Source organism: Lolium perenne, chromosome 7, assembly GCF_019359855.2.
Source record: "Lolium perenne isolate Kyuss_39 chromosome 7, Kyuss_2.0, whole genome shotgun sequence".
Lineage (NCBI taxonomy): Eukaryota > Viridiplantae > Streptophyta > Magnoliopsida > Poales > Poaceae > Lolium > Lolium perenne.
The window spans coordinates 261,987,877-262,010,008 of record NC_067250.2 but is presented as its reverse complement, the minus strand read 5'-3'; the positions used below and the strand labels follow the sequence as shown (position 1 = coordinate 262,010,008).

At 44.0% G+C, this 22,132-nt stretch overlaps 1 long non-coding RNA gene across 1 annotated transcript; it reads right to left on the bottom strand.

Annotated features, from left to right (window-relative positions):
• Positions 1 to 14,120: 14,120 nt before the first annotated feature.
• LOC127315317 (uncharacterized) lies at positions 14,121 to 15,088 on the bottom strand. Its single transcript, XR_011749583.1, has 3 exons — positions 14,873 to 15,088; positions 14,679 to 14,793; positions 14,121 to 14,596 (listed from the first exon to the last, which is right to left on the bottom strand). It is a non-coding gene; the product is annotated as an uncharacterized lncRNA (long non-coding RNA).
• Positions 15,089 to 22,132: the final 7,044 nt, after the last annotated feature.

Below are 22,132 nucleotides of genomic sequence, written 5' to 3'. Positions count from 1 at the left end.
TTGTAATAACCATATTTAGTTGGAGAAGCTTCTGATTTCACATCCTTTTTTGAATATCATGTTTGAAATTATAACATGTGCTATGTGCCTTGCTATTTAATTTGTTTCTTAGGTGTTCCTCAGCAGAGGCTATTAATTGAACATTCTGAAGGTAGAAACTATTATTTCTTCATGTACCATTGAGGTAAGATGACGAGAAGAATCTGCACAGATTGATGTCATTTTTTTGCGTAGTAATATTTCGATGACTTGGAAAGATATATTACGTAATTAGGCATGGATACGTTTGTACTACTTCCATCTCGCAATATTGTATTAGTTGTTCCTATTTTTCCTTCCGTTAGAAAAGCCATGAATGAGATGTAATGAAGAGAAGTTGATCCATTGCTTAAAAAATACAACAATAAAAAATAGTGTTCGACAAATTTCCAAGAATATGAAATACTGTAGTACAGTTGTGGTTGTCCTAATGGCATAATGGTGTTACAAAATAATGGTGCATAACGGAGCCTGTTCCTACCTTAATTTTCGTTCATGTATACACATCATGTTTCTGTTTTTCAGTTTCGGTCACATGTGAATTACTGAATATTACTGCAATTCGTTAGGTTTTGCTTCATGAGGCTGTTAGAAAAAATAGTGTCACTGTGTGTTTCATTTCTTGGACGGGTATATTTATGTAATACTTTCTTTTTTTACCAATATAAGAGTTTTGTCAAGCTAATTAGTGAACATTTATATTAGTGAATGGAGGGAGTACCATTACCGTAGACACATTTAGTGTATATATATTTCACCAAGTGGATTCCATTTTACCATATTATGGTATATCAATTAGCAAATCAACAAAAACATAAGTAGAGAATAAACAAAGTGGGTTGGATACAACTGTAACACTTAAAAGAGGTGGTGTTGCTACCTTGAGTTTCTGTAGTTTTTTTCTTATTTGGGAAGTGGTGGTGATCCGCAGCAGGTTTGAATTCATTGTTTTGATGAGATGTTCAAACTGTACATATCTTTCTAACACATATTAGTGTGTGTATATACTTTGTCTTGATCTGCATCCTAAGAGACGAATTTGACAAAAAAAACATGGTGATTCATTATGCGATGTCTGACACAAATATTGAGTCTTAGGGCAAAGCTCCATACCATTATTGTAGGAATTTGTAGAGTGGTAACGAGAAATCTAAAGGAAACAATAGCACTTGGACGTAAGCTTTTTTAAATAATCCTCTCCTCCTTCGAATTGAACGTAAAACATAAGAATCGTCCATGGAAGTACTATAGTCCCTACACTGCATTAGTTTTGTTGCAAGTATATGTCAGCTTAAGATTTTGGTAAAATGAGCTTACTAAGTACTTTGGCATAAAAAAAATTCCTGGTTAGTGATAGTGATGCAAATGACTATCCCTAGCTATATTTTGTTTTCTAGGGTGCCCTCAAATATAATGCATACATCTGTAGCTGATTTAATTATCTATCGATTGAATTACTTTGACAAAAAGTGCAAGAACTGCATGAGTCGTCTAGGATGCGTCGGGCGGCGGTGCTCTATGTCAAACGAGGCAAGGAGATTCCATATTAGACTCAAGGTGAACTGTACCCATTTACATGGAGTAGATCCAGCGGCTTTGGTTATTTGGTAGGGTTGATGTTTTCAGTGGATACTACAGAAACCTTCTTTTGCAGACATGTTTTGGAGGTTAATCAATTACTCCAAATAATTTATCCTTTATTGTGATTTTCTACCAAATCAGTGTACATATCAATTTCTCCTCTGAGCAATCTTTTTGTGAAAGGCTTATCCTATTATTCAAAACTTCTAAACTATTTGTAGTTTCTGTTCCATGTGCATATAATTTATGCTCTCCTCCTGTTAGAAATGAAAAACACCATGTAATGAAATTATTTAGGTTTGGTTTGTGAGGTTACATCAGTAGTTTGTATATGCATGTGACAAGTTTATATATGCATGTAATTAATTTTACACTAACACACGTGTTACAAATAGAAAAAATACTGAATATATCCTCTTATTATAAAATTAAGTATATAAATATCAAAAAGTGTAATCATAAGATCATTTAAGGAGTTTCTATAGAAAATGATGATGACTGGATAAAAGGTTGATACATATTTAATATTTAATTTCCTCAATCATCTAATAAGGTTCTATGAATCAATGTGTCCGAAATTTTACCATCAATAAACGATATCAAATAATTTAATAAACATGTACATAAGCATAAAGAAAAATAAAGGGAGGAATTGATTAAAATGGAAAAGAAACTAAATATTATTTGTACGTAAAACTCATAACAAATCTAGCCGCGCAAATACGCGGGCCAATTCGCTAGTTTTCTAGGTAAAGAAGTGGCAAAGAACAAAGGTTTAATCAATATGTTAGCATATTCTACAATAAGCTAATTACTATAGCAGTTATCATGCTTCTATCTATATTATTTGGGTCCCATTGATTGTATTTTTTAAGTTATATTTCTCTTATCTATCTTCTCTAGCAATTTGCGATATCGTAACTTGGTTGTCTCGTGGGAAATTCAGGCACTGCTAGAAAATTTGTCACTCCTTTGCCGAATCTGCTTGTGTGATGAGATTCTCACGGTGCATTACTCCAGGTAAAACTAAGTAGAGCTTGGTAGTTCGATCCGTGTTCTCAACTGTTAGTTTACACTTCACCAAATACACTAAATCTTTATTTGCAATCTGCAAAGTTCAATATTTTGCTAAAATCTGTTAGCATGTTGGATAGTGAATCAATCTGACCTGGTAATATCTTATTACATTTGTCAGGTAATGCTTCGGAGAAGGATCAGTGTGTCAAAAATGCATTCTTGTGAGATTAAGCTGGATGTGTTTGCAAAGGCTGTAAGCTTGGTTAGGCTGTAAGTTCATCTCACATTACCTCTTTGATATTTTGTTTTGGGTATTCAATAAATGGCATCAAAAGGCATTTGTGAAACCAAGGTTGCGACATGACAAGAGCTAAAGACAACGCGAAATATGATAAAAATTTGGGATCTAAAAATAATTCTTAACCTGCCTTTCATGTTTTCTTAAATTGCTTTGGACATCACTTTAAGCCTGAAGCACTTAGATGCCCTATTTTGTGTGGTTTAGTCGCATATGGTTTGTGTATACTGCTCTAGACTGTTGTCTTGTGGAGCTGAGAAACTCTGTTTGGGGAATAGGATTTTCTGCGGGTTTTTTTTTCCCGGTTGAGTTCTTCAAGCGATTGGAAACTTAGCGTTAGGCTGGAGCACTTTATGTTTATTGCCAATAGGAGAGCCCTGGGACTATATATAAGCTTATGTATGATGATGGCCTTTTTTGTTTCAGGTATGTGATCATCGATTCATATGATTAATTTGTACTCGAGAACATGAATAGCCATGCATTCCATTGCAGTCAAAGAAGTTGAGATATGAGATATTGATGTCCAATTAGGAGGAAATACTCACTGGATCATTCCTAGGTTAGCATATTTTCTTTCAGGTTGATAACGAATTCATTTATGATGAGCTGATATATATTTACAAACAACGAATGACATCGCTTTCATAAGACTCGAGCAACTTAGATATGTGTTCTAAACAATAAGACAACCCTGATTGGTCAATCTGTCCGGAGCAATTGTGCGTTATGGAGAAAAATTCAAGTTATTAAGGTCACCATCTTAAGTTTATACACCATAGTTACTATTATAGAGAGACTGTATTTTACAATGATATTTCAGAATTGCTACCAACTATATTCACTAATTGTAAACATCATTTAATATTTTGTTATATTTTTTCCAACACTAAATGCAACATAGATTATTTATGTGATAAAAAATAGAAGCATTTTTGTTTATAGCCTATTGCAGTGATGTAGTGCCAACTATTGGATGTTCTCATTCTGCCCTAAATGGAAAACCATATAAAGGTCTAGCCATCTAGGTGCTACTTCAGTTGGAAATTTACACAATGTCTTCCTTATATAAAATAAATCTTATGCCCTGCACTATATTCCCTTCTCCGAAGATAAAATTCTTCATGTGTTGATGGTGTCTTAAATAGGAGAGAAACATGTTAATAAGGTTTTGATGGGACATTTTCTTTCATGAGAATTGATTCCCCTGCTCCATTGCATAACGTGTAGACAAAAAAAATGATATATGTATTTGAACACTGAAAAGGGTCTTCTTTTGGTGGCTGACAGGATGATCTGACTGCTGAACTACATAGAAGATGAAAGTTGTGGGCCATGCAAGATCAGAAGTTAGTAGCATCTTGTCATTTCCAAGCCAACAGTTATCTCAGACAGATGTGTGCCCAGAGTGAGTAGAATACATCTTTCTACTTCTAGAATGTTTTAGTTCATGTTTCTACCTATTATGTATTTATGTGGATATACTCCTTGGACATCGGATGGAAATTAGTTCAATGTACAGGGCATACATTTTTTCTCCATTCACCAAGTAGATACCCAATAAAATAAGAGGGGTGTGCTTTTGTTTTGCTAATAGGGCACCGTAACCCTAGAGGTGGTCGCCCACTTCCAGCATTTGACAAGGATATATAGATTTCGCGATTGACTCGGCTCATCTACGAGGCCAGCACGAATGTAAAAAAGTCAACAGAGAAGCAAATATGATCATGTAGGCTGCTAAAAGTTAACTGGTTGGTCTGTTTTAAATTCACCGGATCTCAGTTTTACTCCTTTGACATCTTACCTTTTGTTCCTTAAAGAACTGCATGTAAGAGAAATGCATTTGTCTTCTATATATATGAATATATGCACGACTATGTACTCGACTAAGTGCTATGCCATAATGATGTACTCAATTTGTTTCTTAAGATGACATGATTGCAGAATATGAAGTGCCACCCTGAGGGAACTCTTACATGTAGAGGGACGCCAAGATCTTACTTCTAGGGATCTCTCAGTTTCTTCAGTATGTTGATGTTTTCTTTGTGCCTGGCATTAAGCAGCCGTGCTTGCTTAGTGGATCAAATTTTCGAAACTAGGTTGTTTAGAGGCTATTTAATGTCTTCAGTTAAGAGGATGCGTCTTTAATCCTTCCACATTTTAACTTTTGAGTGTTATGTAATTCTTCTAGAAATCTCTCAGTTTGTAGATCAGTTTTGATCATTAATACATTAAACACTAGAGCTTGTGTAAATCCAAGCATTTGACTATATGTAGAACAGTATCGAAAATGTCTTATGGACTAAGTTAGCTTCTAAATAGTGTAAAGCAGCACGGAAAACCAAAACTGATCATGGGTGCATATGCACCTGGTATGTATAAAACATATTTCAAAAAGTAAAAAAATTTAGGAAAAAAATTTAGCATGTAGAGGGACATGTTCTATGTGTACACATAAAGTTTCACGTAAAACCAACAATTTTTGTACCATGTGTAAAAAAGACAAATAATGCCTCGAGAAATAGACTATTTTAACACCAAAAATTTGTCTTTTTAGTACAGGGCACAAAACATATCGGTTTTTGTTGAAACAACTTTGTGAACATGTAACATGTCAAGGTATACACGGGGCATTTTTGTTTTTATTTTTTTAACATTTGGAAATATGTTTAATATGCATTTCAAATAAAGGGTGCATATGCACCCGGGTGCAGAAACAGCAGCACAGCCTCTTAGAAGTTTCCATATCGCAGCCACGATATGGGCACGACGTGCCGCTGCGCCTCCATGGAGCGCTGCTGGAATGGACATCGAATTATGAGATTGGAGCTTAGTTGTACTGTACCACATTCCCTGTATTTACATTTTTGTTTGATATGATGACTTTAATACACTTATTTTTTCAATTCAACAGGGAACCAAGAGCATTGGTGCATCAGTAGTGGCACTATAACATTAGAATATGAAGTAAGTGCGTAGATTACTTTGCTGGTCCAAGTTGGTAAACAGATGTTGGGTTTGTCAGTTCATGATCCTTTTGACCATTTCTTTGTAATCTGCCCCGAATTTGGATCATAGGATAGTGGCAATTATTTCAAGGAAAGACATAGGTATACGACTAACGTGCATAGACAGCGAGGGATGAGAATTCAATCAAGAACAAAGTACGGAGTGTATATTTAATGATACTTTCTTCTCATTTTTTCCTTGCATGTTTTTGTGGGATGGAACATCTTGAAGTTGATCCTCGAGCTTTAGAAGGTGTTTTACTTAGCTGTAAAACGAAAACAAAGGGGACCCGTAAGCCATTTGTCGCAAAATCGTACTCTCTGTCGTATGATGTCTATCAAGCGACAGGTAGTAGATATGACGTGCAAGGAGACCAGGATCTTTGTAATGCGACATTGTAATTCTTTGTGTATGATGTATGAAACCTGACGAGGAGCAAGCTCATGAGATTATTCAATATGTTACTCTAATTGGACCAGTTTAGAGATCAATTTGTTCAGAAGAGATGCTTACGAGCTTGTGTGACTGTTTACATTCATTAATGTTATTTTCAACTGTTTTTAGCACTGTATTTACTGGCATCTGTTGATTTATTACTTTTGATACTTAATTCTTAATTCTGAAACAAACTAGATTCGGCCTCTCCAATTGTGGGCTATAAGTATATAAGTTGTAAATGTGCAGCTCGACTCACTACAGGAATGGTGCGATATGCCGACAGCAAAAAGTCGGGGCTGTCGGCGTATGGTCCGGCCAAGCCAGCCTGCCAGCGTAGCGTTGCCATCCACGTAGCGAGGTCTACGCCGAAGGCAGCCCTCGGTATACCTTTGGCCCTAGGAGTAGACAGGGCTACGCCGACGGCCACCCTCGGCGTAGGCCATCCTTCAAATTTGTCTAATTTTATAAAAATCATAACTAATTCATATGACGTCAGAAAAATTCATATAACGTGTCAAAATGTTCAGAAAAATATCCTCCATCCGTTTATGTCAAAATCATGCATATTTGAATCATGTATAGTACCATGTTAACATAGTAACAATTCAAACACTTTCTTATGTGTCATCGGGTTCCCGTTTTGGCCAGATGACAATTTAAACGAAGTCAGAAAATCCCGCGGAGCCGCATGACTCATTTTATGTGTCCTAGTGACCACTCCAAAAGTCAGAATTGGGATACAACAATTATTTTGGAAAACCCTTCACGAACAGGGCTATAAAGTCCGGAGTTCTATATTGCTTTTAAGGGAAACTAGCAAGGTGGCCCTCGCATTTCATCTTCAACATGTTGAACATGTCTATGAAATTAATTTATGGTTTCAGAGATACTAGATGTGTGGAACTATAAATTACATTGTTTTATGACTACACAAAATGTTTTGTTTAGTAAAATAGTACCCATATGAAAAATTGTTAGACCAAATTTAAGTTGTTGAACAATATTTAATGCACGATTTACTAAAACGCTAACTCACCTTTTTTTTTCTTTCATAGGCAGTGCTATTCGTCTTTTTTTTATTTCCTACCTATTGTCCCCGCTTCTTCATACAAGGCATCGACAGTCTTAATTATATGTATTTATTTTATCATGTCAGATGACTATATCGACTCACATTGGTCATAATTTTGAAAATGATAATTAGTCACAAATTCACTACATATCATCACACAATTAATCACTACTATTTTCATGGGACGAAATTCTGCTTAACGTGTCATCGCCACTCCTCGGTAGCATCATTCATTGATACCTTCTCCATCTAAAGTATATTAAACAGACGGGATTGTGCTCCGTTTGATTTTTTTCACAGGAGTCAGCCGCCTAATTATCTCCATGTTAAGTACATTATGATAGTCGTCTAAACCAAAGACTATAAGAGTTGTACGGATCTTCTTCTTTTTTGCGAAAAATCGGCCATCTCTCATACAAAGCTAGGGGCCTCACGCTTGTTGTTGTGTTGCTCGTCTCGTGGATAATGCAGACAAAGTGGTGGGACACCTGCTCGACATCGCAGAAGCACACGCGGCTTCCTTCGAATGGACGAATGGATGTAGTTGACCATGTGGTGGCCTAGATCTACGCTAGGCTCGGAGACGTCGGACGGAAAACGGGAACGAAATAACAGTTTCGGGAGAGTAGCGACTAACTCGCACCTGAATTTGCTAATGCCTAGTTTTCTGATGAAAAATTGAGAAATTATTTACATCTTAAATATTGGAACGAAGGAAGTGTTAAATAAAATAATTAATATCCAACAATACAAATTTATTTTTTGAGAAAAAATTTACGACTTAAATATTGGAACAAAGGGAGTATTCAGTAAAATAATTGATATCCAACAAATACAATTTTCTTTGTTTTTATTGAACAGTCTAGAGCCTTAGAGATATACGTCTTGTAAAGCTCATCAATTTTTTTCAAGACTCCTTCCTTTTCACGTCACGTGATTTCTCTTCCTTTTTTCTAATACATATATATGCATCTTATTTAACGTGTCAAATATGGTTACACGGTTATGTACATAACTATTAGTGTCTCGTTAAATCATATCCGTAAACTATAGATCTAACAAGTATTATAATTTTGATGATGTCGATTAACGTGGTGTCTCTATTTTAGATCTCCATATTGTGCTTTTAGTATATAATTTTTTTGAGAAAAAATTTACGACTTAAATATTGGAACGAAGCGAGTATTAAGTAAAATATTTGATATCCAACAAATACAATTTTCTTTGTTTTTATTGAACAGTCTATAGCCCTAGTGATATACGTCTTGCTCATCAATTTTTTTCAAGACTCATTCCTTTTCACGTCACATGATTTCTCTTCCTTTTTCTAATACATATGCTTCTTTTTAACGTGTCAAATATGGTTACACGATTATGTACGTAATTATTAGTGTCTCGTTAAATCATATCCGTAAACTATAGATCTAACATGTATTATAATTTTGATGTTGTGGATTAACGTGGTGTCTCTATTTTAGACCTTCGACCTTCGTATTGTGCTTTTAGTATACAATAGATAGATGAGTAGGAAATGGCCTGTGACACCGCATAGTTTGTCGGAACGAGGCCATATTTGGCACGTGCGTGGGCACTGGGACGGGAAGCAAACCTCCAGGTGCGGATTTCCAATCCAACCCACATGCAATGGTTTTTTCATTTTCGGGTTGCTAAAACTACTTTTTTGTGAAACAGCTACATATGGCGCATTTTAGTATTGCGCGAGACCTCCGTGTAGTGGTAGGAGACCGCCTCCGCACCACCTATCACATACTATATGTGCGTGCTAGCTATCTGGGAATCCATGCGGCTTCCTGCGGTGTCCCGCCGAATCCGCTGGAAACTGACCGGATTTAAACTAGGGGTACACTTTTCGTCGCTCAATAAATTTCGGAAAAATGGTTTTAGATCTACGTCACATCGATTTATGTCCTAATTTTTTTTTCTGTTTAGCGCGCTGGTGAACAGTGCACCAGCGCGCCTGGTACGGCCATTCCGTATCTCCGGGGGTGCCTTTTGGCTAGATGACAAACTGGACGTCATATTTGGATTCCTCTAAGTTTTAGGTTCAAAAGATGATATGGATGTTATATGTAGATTCCTCTCATTTTTCTGATCGATTTAGACACATTATTTTTGTAAAATTTCGATTTTCCGATTTAAAGATATGAATTATTCCATATTAAATAGAAAAAAGACCAAAAAATCATTTTATTCTTATTTGAATTCAATATTATTATTACTTATATATTCATTATTGTTTACTTAAGTAATTGTTTGGAATTCAAAAATAAAAAGGTGTGACATCACGGTCCAATGGTTAATAGGGTTGATATGCTATTATTATCAGCAAGGTGTCCAGTCTTTAATGTAATCTCATCCGAATGCAACCAAGAAGTTAAGAGTGCTAAGACTAGAGTAGTGTGAGGATGGGTGATCGATTGGGAAATTTAACCATGATTGTAATTTGACCTAAGATTAAGTGTACTTAGAGTTAAAAGTGTCTTCGGTGAAAGATAAATAAGTAAAAAAATGGTGTAAAACAAATTAAAATTTGTAAAAACGTAAAACTCTACGAGGGTTTTTCCGTCAGCATAGCAAAAAAAAATTGAATTGTTTTTGTGAAAAAGAAAATTTGAATTTTTTAAATTAGTATGCCGAGGGTTTTGCCGTTGACGTAGCGTGCTACGCCGACGGCAATAGTGGCTCCGCCGAGGAAGATCGTCGCCGAGGAGCTATGCCGAGGGTTGCCCTCGGCGTAGCCTACGCTGACGGCCAAAACCGGATACGCCGAGGGTCCCTGGCCGTCGGCATATCAACCCATTCCTGTAGTGACTATGTAACAATCAAAATTTCATGTTTTTTAAAGTTCAAAAAAAAGGTCTGAACCCTTCACTACGGGAGAAACAGGCTTTGCCGTGCGAGGCTTTGGACGGCAAAGAGGCCTGTACGCACGGCAAAGGCTTTGCCGTGCGTGCACGCACGGCATAGTTTGCACGGCAACGTCTTCGACGGCAAAGCCGCCTTTGCCGTGCGCATGGACGGATTGCACGGCAACGCCCTTTGCCGTGCGTCGCCATCTCTGCCGTGCGCTGCGGACGCTGCCGTGCGAGGCATCTTTGCCGTGCGTCGCCATCGCTGCCGTGCGCCGTTGCTTTGCCGTGCGCCCTGCTTCTTTGCCGTGCGCCCTGCGTTGCCGTGCGCAACAATGTTTGCCGTGCGGAGCTTTGCCGTGCGGCCTTGCTCTGCCACGCACGGCAAAGAACCATGCAGGCACGCCCCCCAGGAGCTCCCAGGAGCACAGTTGGGCGACACGTGGCCCCTTTGCCGTGCGTGTGCACACGGCAAAGAGACCAAATGTCCTTTGCCGTGTGCACACACACGGCAAAGGGGCCTGGTTTTTTCATTTTTTTGCTATTTTTCAATTATCCCTGTATTTCAAATATTGCATTTCACAAATATAGCATATATAACATATATATCAACATAAGATCACCAAACACATCAACAACACCACAAATACATCGAGCACACATAGTTCATGCATACAATCCGTTACATAGAGTCCACATCGAGCACACATAGTTCATGCATAGCAATGTCCATTATTACAATCCATAACAAGTGCGAACAATCCATTGCAACGACGACGAGTGCACGAAGACCATGCCATCAACCTTGTCCTCCTCCGCTTCCGCCGGCCTCATTGTCATTGCCTTGTGACATATAATCTATAAGCAGGTTGATGGAATGAACATTTGCATTTGCATATTGAACACTTGAACAAGTACAAGTAGCGGGTTGGGCACAAGAGGACTCACCGAGGTTCATGCTCCGGATGATGTTCATGTTGTTGACGGTGATAGGTGTCCCCGGGGTCTGAGTGGGCGGTGGCGGCATCCACATGGAGTAAGGTGGAGGAGGAAGACTCCCCGGTGGAGAAGACAGAGCCGTCTGGCTCATCAGCCAGCTCATCTGTGCCTGCTGCTGCTGCATCATCTGCTGCTGCTGTTGCATCTGCTGCATCATCTGTGTCTGCTGCTGCTGGTACTGCAGAATCTGCTGCTCCATCTGCGCCCTTTGCTCCTGGGCCGCCTGCTCCTTCGCTGCCATCTCCTCCTACGTTGTGTTGCCGCGATGTCATTAACATTTCAATGGAAAGCATGTAAAGGAAATGTAGAGACCCGAGGAAGAACATACCCGTAACCGCTCGATAGCTAGATCCGAAGCCCGTGGCCGGGGCTCTACCTCAGGCTGGCCGCTCTTACGACCACGACGGATCTGGCGGAGAGAGGGAACCCTCGCTGGGTCGACGCACCCGTCACCAAACCATAGGCGGCCATGCTTCAAGCCTTCTCCCGCAAGCACCGCGACCTCAGGGTCAAAGTCCTCGGCCTCTGGATTGGCCTCCTCGCCGTACTTCTGCTTGAACTTGGAGACATACGACGTGAACTGGGTCTCGGATTGCGGGTTAACCCACAAGGACCCCGTCTCAGGATCAGGCGTCTTCCTTTGCTTCATCTTCTTTAGCACGGCAAAGACGTTAGGCTTCGCTCCTGTCCTGACTTCCTGCAAAAGAGAACATGTAATTGAGTGAAGTGACACACCCTTGCGGAGTTAACAAATATATAACATGAATTCAAAGAATGAAGGAACCATTAATTTGCTCACCTCCTTCTGCAGGTGAAGAGAGATGGGGATGCTGCCTTGGATATGCGATCCACCTCGCATCTCTGCCCGCTTCGCCTTGCCCTCCTCGTGCTTCTTGAGGTACTGGGGGCATGTCCACCACATGACCATCGCACGAAAGCACCTATCGTCGTTGCCGACGTACTGAGGAGGGTTCTACATGCACAAGATAAACCCATTATGGTAAAATAAACTACATGGCGATAAAGAAATCAATAACACATAAATGCAAATACCTGCAAGTACTGCCACGGCTGCATGAGCGTGTCGTGAGCGTCCTCCTTACTCATGTGGACGAAGCGGTCGGCGTGCCAGTCGCGGACGCATTGAATACGTGCCTCGTAGTGCATGCCAGTCACCCTCTTCCTTGCAAGCTGGTGTAGGACATCATCGCACGCATTCTCCTTGCCCTCGGCCCTCTTGAAGTATTTCTGCAACCATGCACATAGGTAAAACAAGGGGCATTAGTGCAATTATTGTGAACCAAGGAGAGTGTATGAATGGTAAGAAGTCAAAAGTCACGTACCCAGAATTTGGCAACAACCATATCCGCCGCGGTGCCGCGGCCAAGAGGATCTTCCGCGAGGCTGTAGTGCGCCCACCTCCAAGCTACGTCGCAGCCACCAGTAGGGAAGTTGACTATCCCAGGGAAATACCACCTAAGTAGGCCCCCAAGGATGTTCGAGTACCCACGTGGCGGTCTCTGCGTCGGGTCTTCAAACTGGAACGAGCTGCACCATGAAACGACAACATCAATATGTATGTGATAATAATTTTGATAATGACAAAATTGCGATAACGAAATGGCAAAAAATAACATGTACCTCCTTCCATAGGGCACAAGAACAACGTGCCTGTAGCGCCAGCTCCTCAGCGAGGGGAGCTGTGTTATCCCACGCCGATATGGCTTCCTATCACGTGGCCTCAGCCTCTCCAAAGTCGGAACGCATCGGTAATCCTCCGGCTCACACCACTCTAGGCTTGGATCAGGATCGAACACTAAGTTCCCCAACCCCTCATCCTCCGAGAGGTCCTCCTCGTCCCCCTCCTCCTCCTGGTCCTCCCCACCCCCCTCCTCCTCCTGGTCCTCCCCACCCACCACCACCACCAGGTCCTCCCCACCCCCCGGGTGCTCCGGGTCCACCACCACGTCATAATCAACGGCTGCGGGAGGGGGGCTAGGACTAGGAGTGAGTACCCGCGTCGCATTCTTCCTACGCGGCCGCCCTGTGGGAGCGACAGGAGGGGGGCTAGGAGGGGGGGTAGTAGCTCGGCCCCGCCTCGAAGTCCCTACACCTGCCAAGTCCTTGAGCTTCTTTTTAAGACCGCCACCCCTTTTTTTTGGCGGCATGCTTCAATCACCTGCAAACACAAATGAAGAGAGTGGTTTATTAGTACGCAATATTGCAAAGAGATAAATATTAGTGAAAGCAACAGAAATATAAGTAGATGAACATTAATGAAAGCAACAAATAATGCAAAAGGATGAACATTAATTAGTGGAAGCAACAAATAGCTACCATAGAGTTCTCTCAAACATAGCACGGAGTTCTTACAAATAACCTAGCTAGACAATCTCTATTACACGGAGTTATTACAAATAGGCTAGCCTCACAATTACTACTACATAGATCAGTAGCCTGTGTCGCCATCCGTGATTGGACCGCGTGTCTCCTCATCGTCATCAGGCTCGGCGAACCAATAATCATCAATGAAACCTGGAGGTGGTCCATCTGCATCGAGGTCAATCCCTGCTTTGAACGCCTCGAGCAAACTCAGGTCTTCCGGGGCACAGACATCCTCAGCTTCATCTTCTGCATTGTCTCCATCCATGCCCGCGTCTTCTTGTTCATCGTCTACGACCATGTCATCGATAGTCGGCAAGCCGATTGTGAAATGGCCGGGGAGCCCTTCTTCCTGATAAAACTCGACACTCGTTGCTGCGGGGTCTAGCGGCGGTAATCGTCCTTGTTTGGCGGGGGCGGCCTATTGCGTGAAGGCACCGTCATCACAACATCCCATCCATGTAGACGTTTTGTCGGGTTTCTGCACGCGTACGGGAGATAGAATACTTGAAAGGCCTGGGTTGCCAAGATGTACACATCCTCTCCCTTATAAACGGAGTTCCTTTCAACTTCGACCAACCCAATTTCAGGATCCCGTCTCACCCGACGTGGGTCAAACCAATGGCATTTGAAGACGACGGGATTTAGCCCTTTGTGAAACCCGTAATTCAGCTCGTATATACCCTCGACTCTTCCATAGTAATGGAGCCCATCATCACCTTGACATACCACCCCGCTATTTATTGTCTTCGCGTTGGGCCGGCTTGTTGTGTATTGATGGGTCTGGAAGCGATACCCGTTCACGTCATAGGAGTTGAACGCTTCTACGGAATGGTCAAAGCCCCTAGCAATTTTTCTTAGCTCTGACTTCATCTCTTTGTCAGTTCTTGCCTACAAGTTTAGCACAAGAAGTTTAGAACGAGAAATGACCGATAAATGTCGGAAGTGCTAGCTAATTTGGATAGAATAGTACCAAATTACAAAACCAGCTACTGAAACCGAAACCGCCTCCCTTATCGAAAATTTGCTTGGATTCTTCCGGGGTAGGCTCCCTGTGGGTATTCTTCCAATGTATAGCCTTGAATTTCCTATACCGATGAAAAGAGGAAGAGTTAGCCACGAACATACGAGTGAATGTTTGCGAATAATTAAATGGTTCGCACTTACTCGATGTACGGCTTCACTTCGACCATGGTGTTTAAGACATACGAGTGGATCAAGGTCCGCTCAGGTAGGTCCGTTCTGTACGGCTTCGAGCCACTTGACTTGCCACCAAGCCCCACGAAGATGCTAAGCTTGGGTACTTCTTCATTGTTGGCGGCATTGTAACGGAGGACCGGGTTGTGCTTTGTGGGAATGTTGGGATCATAGTGCTTAGTGGTGAAGTTTGCCACCTCCACGTTCAGGACTGCCTCGGCTATGGATGCTTCGATCTTGTTGGGATCATAGTGCTTAGTGGTGAAGTTTGTGGGAATGTTGGGATCATAGTGCTTAGTGGTGAAGTTTGCTGCCTACGATGACCAGAAGTTCATCGAACCCATCTCTGCACAAGTTCCTATGGCACTTCAAGGCCATAAGGCGAGCGATGGCATCTAGTTGGGTAACCTCTGTATTTTCATGTAGGGGTTTCTGCGAAGCAAACAGAGCCTCATAATACTCCTTTGTGTTTTCCTCCGGGTCCTCACTTGTCTCCGCATCCTGAGGTGTCTCCACCTCTACATGAGAGCTTTCAGGCACATTACCATTAGCCAAGTTTTCTAAGCACCTATCAAAACTAGTGTCATATTCCCCCCTAGGTTGAATCTGCCGCACCTCCTTCCTAGCACGTTTCTTTGCCTTTTCTCCATGGTAAGTCCAAATCCTGTAGGACGGTGTGAACCCAAACTTGATCAGGTGCATACTCATAGTTTCCTTGTCCTGTGCCTTTCGGTTAGCGCACTTACTACAAGGGCACCAAACACTTATAGGTCTGCTAGGGATGGCAAATGCCCTATCCACAAACTGCTCGGTCTTTTCTCCCCATTCATCAGTATAGTTCCACTGACTGATTCTGCCATCGTACATCCAGCCACGATTATCCATCCTCTAATCAGCAACAAAACAGACGAACATAGCATTTATATATCAAATAGGAAATAAATGCATCATATATTTATTTATTTTACGCGTGCATCAACCTGAAACTCTACTAGGTGGGCTCCTAGCAGCCGCCGGATCCGTAGATTGAGTACGTTCTCCCAGCTCTACCCCGATCCGAGACAGAATTTCGGCAGCACCTCCCCGCTGCTCTCCCGATACACGTCTCGGCAAAAAGCCGAGAGGGGTGTGCATCCGGAGAACAACGGGGAGGCGCTACCGAAATCCTGTCTCGGATCGGGGTAGAGCTGGGAGAACGTACCCAACTACGCATCCGCCGGCTGTCCCGATAAATGCCGTAAGAGTTACGGTTCATAATATGCGAGACCACTAATGCATATTTATCCGCGTAACCCTTACGGTCGGGAAGAGACGCCTAGGTATCGCGACAGACTTGGTGATCTAGACATAAAGAAAAAACCTAGGTACAAGAGAGGCGAACGGATTCTCACCCTCGAAGCGTGACCGACAGCCGGCGAAGAAGACCAACGACCCTCTGAGAGAATCGTCGAAGAAGATCCGAAACGCCCCGTCAAACACCCCCGCGACGCCGCCCCTCGTGTCCACCTCGAAGCATCGCCTGCATAACAAAAAAAAACCAATTAGGGGCTATTAATAATTACCATGTATGCGCGTATATAGAGTATATGGAGCAGTAGAAAGCCAATGTTACTTTTGCTGCTTTGTGAATGAGGTAATGCAATGTTACATCTAAGAAGAGGACAGCGAGGGCTCGGAGCATTTGTCGACGCTCTGCTATGCACCAACTGCTTATATTTTACAAGACTTTGAACCATTTTTGATCCGTGGCAGAACTTTCAGTCACTTGCTCGCCGTATGTGCATACCGGGATGCCAGTAAAGCTAGCTAGGCCGTCATCTCTACATGGATAATTTATCCGTTCCTTATCTTCTACCTCCCCTCCTCAAACAACTCCATGGAAAAGCTTTCAAGTCTTGCGGGTCTGCCCGTGGCCGCCATGCTTCCGGTACACACCTCTGCTCAGCTTCCATCCACTCCACACTCACACCTCTGCTCAGCTCAGCTACCTCAACTTGCTTGTCTTCTCCCCAACCCATCTCCATCTCAATAAGACCACTCACCAGCTCGTGTGCCTTCCGCCCATCATTTGCCGTGCCGCTCCCAATGCCGACGACCATGTCGCCGTCCTGCGCCTGACCCTGACCTGACACGCCTCGCGCGCGCGCAGACAAAGAACCCTCCCGCCGCCGCCATGGGCGCCTTCCTCCCCCTCCTGCTGCTCGCCGTCGCGGCCAATGCCGGCCTGCTGGCCACGCCGTCGCAAGCCCTGACCCAGGACGGCCTCCACCTGCTCGACGCCAAGCGCGCGCTCACCGTGCCCGACGGCACACTCACCGACTGGAACCCGACCGCCGCCACGCCCTGCGCCTGGACGGGCGTCACCTGCGACGCCGCCGGCGCCGTCACCGCGCTCTCCCTCGCTAACACCAACCTCGCCGGCCCGTTCCCCGCGTCGCTCTGCCGCATCCCGCGCCTCGCGTCCCTCGACCTCAGCGCCAACTACCTCGGCCCGGAGGCCGCCGTCGCCGGGTGCAACGCGCTAACACGCCGGGTGACATAGGCATCCCAAATGGGCCTGCCGAAGATGGTACCCGGGGTTTACTGGAGGCCCAATACCCGAAGAATAAGAAGATTCGGGAGCCCAAGATTTACTAAGGAAAGATAGAGTTGTAATAGGAAGTGTTGTTTGTAATCTGGCGGGATGAGTTAGAAACCGTCCCGGACTCTGTAAACTTGTATAGCACGAATCCCTCGCTCCACCTCCTATATAAAGGGGGAGTCGAGGGACGAAGAATCAATCGAATCATTGTCTGCAAACCCTAGTTTTCATAATCGTCGAGTACTTTTCGGCTGAAACCTTCGAGATCTACTTACCCTCTACTTCCAACTAAACCCTAGCCTACAATCCATAGGCATTGACAAGTTGATACCTTGTCAATTGGCGCCGTCTGTGGGAACTAGAGGCGTAAGGAGCTGATCTCGATGGCACGCTCAAGATCTTCGACATCGTCAACCGCAAGCAACACAATGGATCGAGGTAAACAGATCGCTGCTGGTCTTGTCGATTTTGTTCCTCACCCACCCTCCCGTTTGGATGCATATGCGTATCTGGCGGAGCCCATGGAGATGACGTTCGGAAGGTTCCACTTTCGCGTCGAGAAGGAAGGATCGTATCGTGTCGAGATTCCAATTTCGTCGGGATCGTCGGTGGTCGATTCCGATTTTTCAAGCTATGCATCGTCTATCGAGTCAGGAGAAGAAGAAACCTCGGCGACACGCTACGTCAGCACCAGAGCAAGAGAGAAACTCGCCAAGATTTTCAACGACATGTCGTTTGAGTCATCTGCGGACTCATATATAAGCGATGGCTCAAGCGATGTCGACAGTTACGACTTCATCGACAAATCTCTCACAGTGGGCAAGGTCTTCATCAATCTCAACGATGATGTCACCAAACCCAACGTAGATCTGAGTACAAAGTATCATCAGATTTACGCCATTGAAGATCAAGAGGAGACATCTGAGGCTTTCGACAGTTTGGGAAATCCATACGTCGATCCCTCCAATCTGCGCCAAGGCCTGGGCAACAAATACGTCGGGCCAGAGCCGCGAGATAGAGTTCAACTTTCACAAGCAGCGTGGGACAGAGCCGCAAGAGCTATGAACGGCACAGAACCAATGGCTACCACAGCCACACCAGAGGAATTGCAAGCATATCAATATAGGCTCGCACGAGCTGCCAGGGAATTGGAAAAACAGACAGCTGAGTTGAACAGGAGAAAGGAGGCAGCCTCTGCATCCAGCAGGAGAAGGGCAGATCTAAGTCGACAATCTAGAACTACGGGTGATAGCCACAGGGAGGCGCGGAACAGAGCAAGATCAAGGCTGCAACACATACCCGAAGCAGAAAGAGAGCACTTGGTCCAAAACCTCGACATGTCTTTTATGTCGATAGATACAAGAGGAAACATCATCCCTAAGACACCAGAGGCTGGGTATATGGCGACACATGCTTTTATCCTTGCATCTAAACCACCTCCAGGTGATCCAAGGGAAACACTGTACAATATGGCGGTAGCAGGAGTTGGAGCTATGGGGACAGCGTTTGTATCAACGCCTCCCGAAGGAGCGGCAAGGCAAAATAGTCCACGACCTGCAGCAGCAACAGCGGCAGCACCTGAAGGACCAAGTGGAGCAAGAGACACAGCAGCACAAGCAAGAGTCGACAGAGCGCGGCAGAGCAGAAGGGATCATCGGCAATCTCCGGAGTTGAACGACGAAGATATGTGTGGCTTGCCATGCTTTACGAGGAGAGTCCGAAAAACTCGAGTCCCCTCAGGATTCAAGTTACCCGATAACTTCAAGAAGTTCGACGGCCTCCAAGATCCAGAGGATTGGCTAGTCGACTATCTGGAAACGGTGAAGCTCACAGGAGGAACTAGGGCAACAGCCATGCAAAGTATCCAGGTGCACTTGAGTGGAGCCGCACGATCTTGGATAAAGAAACTCGCCCCAGGATCCATCGACAGCTGGGAAAGTTTCGAGGATGTGTTCGTCAAAAACTTCAGATCCACGTGCAAAAAACCCGCGTCGTTAGAGGAGTTGAGAGCGTGTCGACAAAAGCCAGATGAGCCAATGAGGAAGTACATCCAGAGGTGGAATATCATCAAAAACTCGGCAGAAAATATATCTGACGAGAGAGCAATAGATGCGTTTGTTGCAGGAGTCAGGCGTGGAGATTTTGTCGAGGACTTGGGAAGGACCAATCCAAAGACAGTATCCGCGTTAATGGAGATAGCAAATAAATGGGCAGATGGAGAAGACGCTGTCCACAACAAACGACACAGGTCGCCAGAGGAGGACCGCGGTCGAAACTATCAACCAAGGCGAAGATTTCCTCGGACGTACCAGAACTACGACGCTCCAGGACAAATTTCGGCAGGTTTTCGGACAAATACAGGAGGAAGCAACAGAGATGATTACCAGAGAAGCAGTGAACAGCGAGGTGATAACAGGGATGATTCACGCAACAGGCAAAATAGCGGGCCTAGGTTCCCAAGACCTTTCGTGTCCCCTGAAGAGATGATGAACGGACCGTGCAGATGCATTTTTCCTCGACAAAGAACGGCAAAAGACGGGTGGCACTTGCAGAAGGACTGTCGAAATTTTCAGGCAATGTTGCGGTATGCAGAGAACGCCAATGCGCGAGCAGCACAGAGAAATCCTCGGGAACCCAGGAGTGAGATCCACTTGCCGCCTCCTCCTGCGATTACAGATGACAATCGGCATCAGCTCGTAATAGCGGCAGCACTCGCACCACCACCCTATGTTGATCCTAACTCCAACGGAGCGGTGTCGATGATTCAGAAGGGAAGGCCGTCCAATAGAGCTCAGAAGTAATCTCACGACAGGTGTTTATGGCAGAGAAAATGCCTCCACCAACAGTTGAGTACCTTAATTGGTCAGGACAAGACATCGGCTTCACAATAGCAGATCATCCGCAGCAAGTTCCTCGACCAGGGCAATCAGCACTTATTTTGCCAGCAGTTATCGCGGGATTTGATGTTTCTCGAGTGTTCATAGACGGCGGCAGCAGCTTAAACCTTATGTATGCCGATACATTGAGGAAGATGAACATATCCTTAGCAAACTTGAAACCAACAGACACAAGGTTCCACGGCATCACACCAGAGAAACCAAGTTATCCATTGGGAAAGATCAATCTTGACGTTCAGTTTGGGACCCGAGAAAATTACAGAATCGAGAGGCTTGAGTTCGAAGTCGTGGATTTCCCGTCGCAATATCACGCTCTGTTGGGACGACCAGCATATGCTAGATTTATGGCGGTGCCGCACTATACATACTTGTTGTGGAGGTTGCCTGGACCAAAGGGACCAATCACAGTCAAAGGAAGTTTTGCCTTAGCCGATAAGTGCGACAAGGATTTCCACCGGTTGTCAGAAACTTTCGGGATGCAAGCTGAGTACTTGGCGTCAAAAAGCATGACTGATTACGACGTACTGCCAGACGTTGGGAGGCCAAACAAAGAATCAACTTTCGCATCGAGAAAAATTCAAAAGAGGTGCAGATTCACCCGACAGACCCAAAAAAGACGACATCTATCGCAAACGACATGGATATCGCATAGGAAAGCGCGCTCGTCGAGTTCCTCCGTGAGAACTGGAAAATCTTCGCATGGTGTCCAGCTGACATGCCAGGAGTACCCAGGGAACTTGCCGAGCACCACCTAAACTTGGATCCACTAGCGAGACCAATCAAACAACCTTTGCGGCGTTTTCGGAACCAAACCGCAAAGCCATGCTATCAGAAATCAATCGACTACAAGAAGCTGGATTTATAAAAGAGATATTTACAGAAGCCACATGGGTAGCAAATCCCGTGCTGGTGCCGAAGAAAAACACTAAGGTCCTTCGCATGTGCGTCGACTTTACGTGTCTCAATAAACATTGTCCAAAGGATCACTTTCCCCTCCCGAGGATCGATCAAATTATCGACTCCACGGCTGGATGTGAACGTCTTTCCTTCCTGGATGCATACTCTGGTTACAACCAGATCAGATTGAAAGAAGAAGATGAAGTAAAAACTGCGTTTATTACACCTTACGGCGTGTTTTGCTACAGAACAATGCCCTTTGGTCTAAAAAATGCGGGAGCAACATATCAGAGGATGATGCAGAAGTGTTTGGCGACACAGATTGGGAAGAACGTGCAAGTATACATCGATGATGTCGTCATAACATCAAAAAAGGGGGCAACGCTGATTGAGGATCTCAAGGAAACCTTCGACAACCTCGATAAGTTCTGCCTCAAACTGAACCCAACGAAGTGTTCTTTCGGCGTCCCAGCAGGAGAACTTCTGGGTTTCCTAGTCTCAGCAAGAGGGATTGAAGCAAATCCCGATAAAATACAAGCTATCGTAACAATGAGGAAGCCAACAAAGTTGAAAGAAATACAACAGCCTAATCGGGCGAGTCGCAGCTTTGAGCAGATTCGTCGCAAGGTTGGGAGAAAAAGCGTTGCCGTTCTACGCTTTGATAAAACAAGGAGATAAATTTCAGTGGAACGAAGAAGCCGACGTAGCTTTCGAGGATTTGAAGCGCATAATCTCGACACCACCAATCTTGGTGGCGCCAAAAGAAAGGGAACCTCTCCTGTTGTATATCGCAGCCACGCCCCAAGTAGTGAGCACGGCGCTAGTTGTCGAAAGGGAAGAAGAAGGAAAGCTCCA